Source organism: Podarcis raffonei, chromosome 5 (genome assembly GCF_027172205.1).
Source record: "Podarcis raffonei isolate rPodRaf1 chromosome 5, rPodRaf1.pri, whole genome shotgun sequence".
In the NCBI taxonomy this organism is placed as follows: domain Eukaryota; kingdom Metazoa; phylum Chordata; class Lepidosauria; order Squamata; family Lacertidae; genus Podarcis; species Podarcis raffonei.
This window is the reverse complement of record NC_070606.1, coordinates 63,249,289-63,256,975: the sequence shown is the minus strand read 5'-3', so window position 1 is coordinate 63,256,975 and position 7,687 is coordinate 63,249,289. Positions and strand designations below refer to the sequence as shown.

At 44.4% G+C, this 7,687-nt stretch overlaps 1 protein-coding gene across 1 annotated transcript in view; it reads right to left on the bottom strand.

Moving 5' to 3' along the window:
- Nucleotides 1-7,657, bottom strand: part of MAP3K13 (mitogen-activated protein kinase kinase kinase 13) — a 75,755-nt gene extending 68,098 nt beyond the window's left edge. Inside the window, exon 1 of the mRNA XM_053389764.1 lies at nt 7,636-7,657. The gene's annotated coding sequence lies outside the window, so the exon portion shown is untranslated. The remainder of the gene's footprint in view (nt 1-7,635) is intronic.
- Nucleotides 7,658-7,687: the final 30 nt, after the last annotated feature.

Here is a 7,687-nt window from a genome sequence, read left to right as displayed (position 1 = left end):
TTGGTAGGTGAGATTTTAGCCAAACGTACCTCATGATGTTTGGAGAATAAAATAGGAGAGGGACTGTGTATGTTCCTTAGAGAATTGGTGGGATAAAAATGTTCTAAATAAATTCAAACAGTGGATTGTGTATCCTTCTCTCATGCCACTCAGCCTTGAAATGACCACACTATTGCATTAATGTGCTAGCCACAAGATAGTAACTAGAACTAATATGTTACTTTCTCAGAAACAGAACCAAACTATAACTTCCCTCCCTCCATAATGGGTTTCAGTTCTAAGTAGTTTCTGAAATTCCTTTTCTTTCTCTTAAACCTAGCTGCCTCCTTAGGGTATCCACATATAGCCTGTAAGAGGGTTCTTGTGCTTGTTAGACTTTCATAGAAGGAAGAATTTCATGTGTTGTGGCTTTCCCCGTCATTGTACTCTGGTGAAGTGAGAATTTGCACCAGCTAGAATCCTTCTGTGCATCCCTTTAAATTATAGACAGCGTCTCCAGGAGAGACTTGGCAACCCTTTGCCCCTCTTGCCTGTCTGGTCCACACTTCTCTGACTTCCAACACACTTTCCATTCTTGGCAACAGTGCATAACCATTCTTAGACCTACTGTAGGTCCTGCATAGCTTGTCTGCAGCCCCATCTTTTTTCTCGCCCCAGTTTTGTTCACATCAATGCCTTTGCTGCCATTGTTTCAAGTCCCTTATTTTCCTGCCAGTGCCTAGTTGGTTCTGTCTCCTAAAAGCTGCCCTGGCTCTCAGTCAACATCCTGCATTGCTCAGTGTTTTGTTTGTCCCTGTTCCTCTCTTGCCAAAACACTAGAATTTCTCATGTCCTTAGACACTGTGAGCTTTTTCCAAAGCTCTTTCCATCCCTGCCAACAGCTCACAACCATTCCTTGTCTTAGGCCCTGGACAGCTTGCCTGTAGCCCCATCTTCTTGCATGGCCCTCATTGGACATAATTTCAGCCATTTTCACTGCTTGTAGTTGAATAGACACTGAAGGATGTTGGCCCAACAGAGAGTTCCGCAGTCAGTCAAGCAGCAGAAGAGGAGCTTGAGGTGAAGGCTGAGGTGAGATAGGAGTTTAGGAGTGTGTTTCTACTACCAGTGAAAGAGCCTATGATAACAGCTTTCTTTGTTGGCATCGCCATGTGCTAGATGGTGCTGCATATGAAAAATTCACTAGTTATTGGTACTACAGACTCTTTTCCTTGCCAGCCTCAGAAGAGCAACGAGGCAGTCTAGGTCAAGGCAGTACAGTGGTACCTCGGGTTAAGTACTTAATTCGTTCCGGAGGTCCGTTCTTAACCTGAAGCTGTTCTTAACTTGAAGACCACTTTAGCTAATGGGGCCTCCCGCTGCCGCCGTGCCGCCGAAGCACGATTTCTGTTCTCAGACTGAAGCAAAGTTCTTAACCTGAGGTACTATTTCTGGGTTAGCGGAGTCTGTAACCTGAAGCATATGTAACCTGAAGCATATGTAACCCGAGGTACCACTGTAGTAATGGTTAGGTGAGAGGGGTGAAATTCTGACACACATAAATCCAGATTTCCTGCCTGATGGAACAGCTTCACCCTCCTCATGACTGGGGGCCAGTATTTTGCACTAGCCATGCAGTTCCTCCAGAAGTTACAATATATAAAACCAGTGTTTACACCTCTAAAAGAAGAATTGCAACTTATATTACAATACGCAGCTAAAGCTTTTTAACAACACATCACTTTGAAAGATTTAGGCAGACAGCAGTGTGGTTTAAAATGGTGCCGTTCTACAACAGCTCCAATAAGTCTGTACCACAAGTTTCCTCAGGCGTTACTTAATTTGTTAATGCTATAATTTGTTTAATGACATATTTCTCCAAGTGGTGGGAACTTTTGCTATTGGCATTGAAGCTCCTAGATTCTCTCTGCACAAATACACAATATTTATGCAAGCTGTTGTGGGTTTTTTTTTTTAAGATAAGAGTTAAGCCAGTGCACTCTTCTTCCATTAATGGACTAGCCCACAGGGATCTTTCCAAAGAGTAAAAGGGGGGGGAGAGGGGGGGGGAATCACATCAGCATGCTAGGGGAGAGGAAAGCCTTGACTTTTATTGCTGTCCCCAGCAGTACTAAACCTCCAGAGGGAACCTAAGTATTACATTCATGATGGCACAAAGACGAGTTTATACTCTGAGTATGAGGGAGTACAGGAAAAGGTCGTTCAGGTTCTGTCAAAAAGAGTTTTTAATAAATTCCTTTTAGGCAGTGTTTATCCACCACTTTTATTTTCTCTCAACTCTGAAAGGAGTCTGGCAGCTGCACAGTAGTGCTTGCAAAGGAGCAAGTGGAAGCAGCAATTTAAATGACTCTCTTTCTCTCATCTGCACACAGCAGGATTGTATTGCGCATCTAACTCTGGCCGTATTGCAAACTGCATGCTATTTTTGCTGGCCTTTAAAAGGAAGGTTAAAATCATGCCTGCACTGCAAAATATTTAACGACGAGAACATAAAATGAATTGCTTGTATTTTGACATCTTTGCCCCAGCTGTGACTGGCTCTTACTAATTACCTATTTTTCTCTATGAATTCTGTCCTTGAAAGCAACCGTCTTAGAATACCACATGCTTGGAAACGATGGGAAATTCTTTCTGTTCATGCTGTGATTTACGATTAGCTGGATCTGGCAAAAACCTGGGCTCACATATTGAATCTGTTAACACACATATGCCTTGTTCTAGCTGCTCCAAGGAAAGAATGTCCAGCATATTATCTGCACCACAATCCAGAGACTGGTGGTAGATAACAAGCTCACTTTGAAACCAGCAATCTTCCTTAGCACTCTGGTTTTGAAGAACCTAGAGGCAAGCTATACATTTAAAGCACGTTCAATGGGCATTTAAAGCACACGAATTCTTCCAAAGAATAATGGGAACTGTAGTTTCCCCCACAGATTTACAACCCCCAGCATCCATAATAAGCTACAGTTCCCTTGATCTCTGGGGGAAGTCATGTCCTATAAATGTATGTTGGATGCGCTTTAAATGCATGGGGTGGAGATGAGGCATATAATCACAGCTCAAGTACTATTGTCTTTTCAAGTACACAAGCCTATTCACGTTCCTTCCAGGAACAGGCAGCACATATTCTCCTAACAGTTTAATCTTCATAGATGCCTCTGTCACATGCTTGCTGTTTCCTTTAACAATACTTATTACCTATATGAGTGGTGTGGAATTAGGAGTATGAAAATGTTGATTCCAACCAATAAGTCTTCATTGTCTTATACTGTACTGGCATAAGATCACATTCTCTGTTGCCAAGTTTATCTTGGAAAAAGCAAATATATACATTCACAAACACAAATGATGTGATTACTTCTACTACCTCAAAGAAGCATCTGCTTTAGTGCTTTTCACAAAAGTATGATTACTGAGGGAGAAAAAACCTCTCCCCCAAAAACCCTTTGTTATGTGTAGTGCATAACTGCATTTATTTTGGATGCAATATTGAAGGCATTTTGAGTAAGCCAGGAAGGAGATGTGATAGAAATGTAGAACTGTATAGCAATTCTGCAGTAATCCTTTAAAATTACTACTTCTATTCATATTCATTGCAAATTTAAAAAAACTGAATAAGATGGCCAATATAACCCAACCTCTCAAAAGTGGAAAGAAGAAAAGAGAGATAAAATACTGAAAGTAAGCAACCAAATTTAGTAAGAGGCTAGGGACCTGGTACACAATGTTGTGGAGCGGAATATTCCTGTTTCTAGGATACTCCTTTCCATTTCCCCTCCCACTCGGATTTTCTGTTCTCTCTGTCCCTCCCCCCCCCCAAACTCAGTCTGCATTCCATGGCCACAGGGTTATTTTGGGTTCCTCTCCCTAGTTTTTCTCATCTTGTATGCCTGCAATCCTTAGGTTCCCATAAGCTTGCTTTGTGTGTGTATGTTGATGTTTTAGCTATACTTGGAGAACTGAGATTGCAGATAGTATAAGAAAGAAGGGAAAAGATAAAGTATAGTAGAAGTTATCAAAGAAAAACAAAAATAAGATACAGGAGAGAAGTAAAGGGAAATGCAGCTGCATGGGTACTCGGAAAGCATGTGGAACTATTGCTCAAAAATATGAAGATGATCTTAAGAACATAAGATGAGCCTGATGGATCAGGCCAATGATGCATCAAGTCAAGCATCTTATTCTCACAGTGGCCAACCAGATGCCTGCGGGAAGCCTGCAACTGTGGTGTAAAGGTTAGAGTGTCGGACTATGACCTGGGAGACCAGGGTTCAAAGCCCCACTCAGCCAGGAAGCTAACTAGGTGACCTCGGGCTAGTCACCATCTTTCAGCCTAATCTACCTCACACGGTTCTTGCAGGATGAAACAGAAAGGAGAACCAAGTACACAACCTTGAGATTTTTGGAAGCAAAGGTAGTATATAAATGTAATCAACACAATAAGCACAAACATTCTGCCCACTTGTGCTTCTCAGCAAACTGTATTCACAGCCATATTGCTACTGGCAGTGGAGGCAGCACATAGCCATTGTGGCTAGTAACTGTGAATTGCCTTCTCCTCCACGTATTTGTCTAGTCCTTTTCTAAAGCCATCCATGTTGATGGCCATCACTGCCTCCTTTAATACCATTGTATGTACAATTGGGTTCAGTGATGCTTGCTCCAGGTAGGCATGTAACTCCCAAGCTCAATCCAACCTCACTTCCTGAGAAAACGTTCATAGAAGTGTGCTGCAAGAGTAATAGGCCAGCCTGTGATACCAAATCTATTAAGAATTTAAAAGTTGCCAAATAAACATTAAGACTCAAGGAAGGCAAGCCTGTTACTTTATTAGACACAAACAAAACTGCATATGTGCAATTCAACCTACTTAAACTGATAGCTCTGCCACACAGCTATGTGAAGAAACCACATTTAGGCAGCTCTGAGCCCTGTGGTCAAATATGCTGCCATCAATCAGGAGTGGGGAATCAGTGGTCCTCCAAATGTTGCTGGACCACAACTCCAATTATTCCTGACTATTGATCACAGTGGCTTGGGCTGATAGGATTTGGGTTCCAACAACATCTGGAGCATGAGGCACAGGATCAGGCAATCTATCACACCAAAACACTGTGCTCTCTACAATGTACTACTAGGATCAAGACAACCAGCATTGCATAGTTGTCCTTTAAAATAATTTATAAGAAAGGGTAATAGATTCTACGCTGTTATTAGAAGAGTAACCAAAAGCCTTCTGGCATTTAAGAAATTAGAGAGACAACCGACCTATGTTTTCCCTGCTCTAACCTCAGATCATTTATACAAAAGAAGAGGGTTTCATGTCACAAGCAAGATCCTTGTGGTTGGCTGTTGCTCACTGGCAAATAGAGCTTAATGCCAACGATCTTATTGAACACTGAAAGACAATTGTGAACAACTTCTGTGCTCTCTCCATATGTCATATAAAAAGTTAATTGCACATTACTGTCAAAACTAACTCCTTTTTCTTCAGTCCTTTTTATCTCATCTGTATTATTTTTGAAGTGGTGCGATCAGAACAAAACACAGTACTGTATCCTTAATGTGGATTTATTTGCTGACCTATCATTTGCAACTTTCCTAATAATTCCTAACACTGCATTTGCCCTTTTCGTTGCTGCAACACCACCAAAGGCAAAAAACAACAACAACCCTTAAAGTGCTTCACACCTCCCCCACCTCTGGCATTAAAGATACCATAGTCTTTCTGCTCCATTGTATTTTATTTTTAACGTTGATTTTAATTATTGCTTTATGTTGAGTGTATTTTCAGTGGTGGCTGGTAACATTTTTACTTGGTAGTGCTGCAACCTTGCAATTTTTATCGCAATAGCACTACCACAACACTTATGTAGGCAACTGGACCATTACACACATTCTTAATCCAAAAGTATAGTTATGACAAAGAGGTCCCTCCAATGTGTCTCTAAACAGAAAAACTATGGGATTGAGCAGACTGCCAGAAAGGCAGCCCTGGCAGGAACGCTCTTTCTATGAGGCCTGTCCAGAACAGCCATTGGACTGATTGGCCAGAGTACAGGAGATTGACAGAAATGCCTCTGTAAGTTCAAGGAAGTAAAAATGTGGCAGGGACAGGAAAGAGTGCATGGCTTTGAGAATCTGAGAATGTGACTGTGTTGCAATCAGAGGCACCAAACTGTAAGGAAGACTGCGGGGGGGGGGGAACATGAGTGACATTGCATGTGCGATGTCCCAAAGGTATTTGGCTTCTAAAAATGTTTTGCCATTAGGAAAGCCAAAGAGAGGGGGCTCTGTGCCAAATGGCAAATGGGAGGAGCCCCCCTAACTCAGAATTAGTCAACAAGACAAAGGCAGAGTTCGAAGGAGAGTTTTAGGGTTGGCTGTGATGTGACCTAGAGGAAAAAAGGTGACAGGTTAAAGGCAGCAAGCTGGAGAGAGGGTCAGAGCAGGATGTCTGATTTCCGTTTGCACCCAAGGCTGCAGCTATGGGAGAAACAAGACCTACTTGGGGTGTCAATGCTGAGAACCCCTCCGTCATAGGCTCATGTTGTGTGTGTGTGTGTGTGTGTGTGTGTATGTATGTGTATAAACCATATACTTTATCATCAAGATACCAGAGTCTCTGCTGCGCCTCATTTTCCAAAAGCAAACACAAACCCTGGATAAAGCATCTGGAACCCCTGGAATCTTGCACCGCTGAGAGACCGGGGTGGCATGCAACAGTAGAAGGGAGCTTTCTGAATGCCATTGCATGGCCTTTTGGACAAACTCCTGCTTTGCCTTCCTTTTCTTCTGGAACGCACTGAGCCAAGGAGGGAGCAATTATCAACCCCACGCAAAAAGAAGCTTCATTCACACACGCTTATCAGCTTATGACATATTTATACGAAATCAGTTTGCTTCAAGCCACCCGCGTTTATTATTTAGTGTATGTCTTGCAAAGCCGACGGGGGAGCCCTGCCAGGAGCATTTGCACGTCTATAACAGATGTCCTGTATCGCCACGTTGCGGATTTGCTGCTATATACAAGCCCGCAGGGTCCCGACAGAGGGGGTGGCGAGATCGGAGCGGCGTGGAAAGGTTAGCCGGGAAAGCGGGGCCGCCGCTAGGTACCAGAGGGAGTGTTGTCAGGAGAGAAATGGTTGCCTCTGACTAAATAAAATAAAAAAAAAACAAAAACCCGCCCACCCAAAGATTCCCAGTCCGTGGTTGTGGAAGCAGCTGACGAGGCATTCGATATGGCTTCCAGCAGGGGGTCTGCTGGAGCCCGGGGTGGGGTGGGGGCTTCCTCTCCCTCCCTCCCTCCCCAAGGGCAGGTGAGGCTCCTTGGTAACCGGTCCCTGGAGAGGAGAGAGGTCCACCTGCCGCTCTGACTGGCTGTCGGAGGTGGGGAGCGGGCCCCGGCCGCCCCTCCCTCCCTCGCCTCGCCTGAAGCAGGGGTTGCTAGCCCAGGAGCCGCTGCGCGTCCTGGGAGGGCTGGCCGGTCTTGGTCTCTCGGGAGGATTCCGCTCCCTCTCCCGCCCTCCTGCCGCTCACGAGGCGTCTGGAGGAGTCCCCACAGCAGACTTCCTTCCCCTCTCTCCCTCACTCTCCCGCTCATTCCGAGCCCCACCCTCCCGCCAACCCACTCACCCGCTGGAGGGGGCGGGCTGTGGCGGCTGAGGAGGAGCCGGGCGCCAGGCCA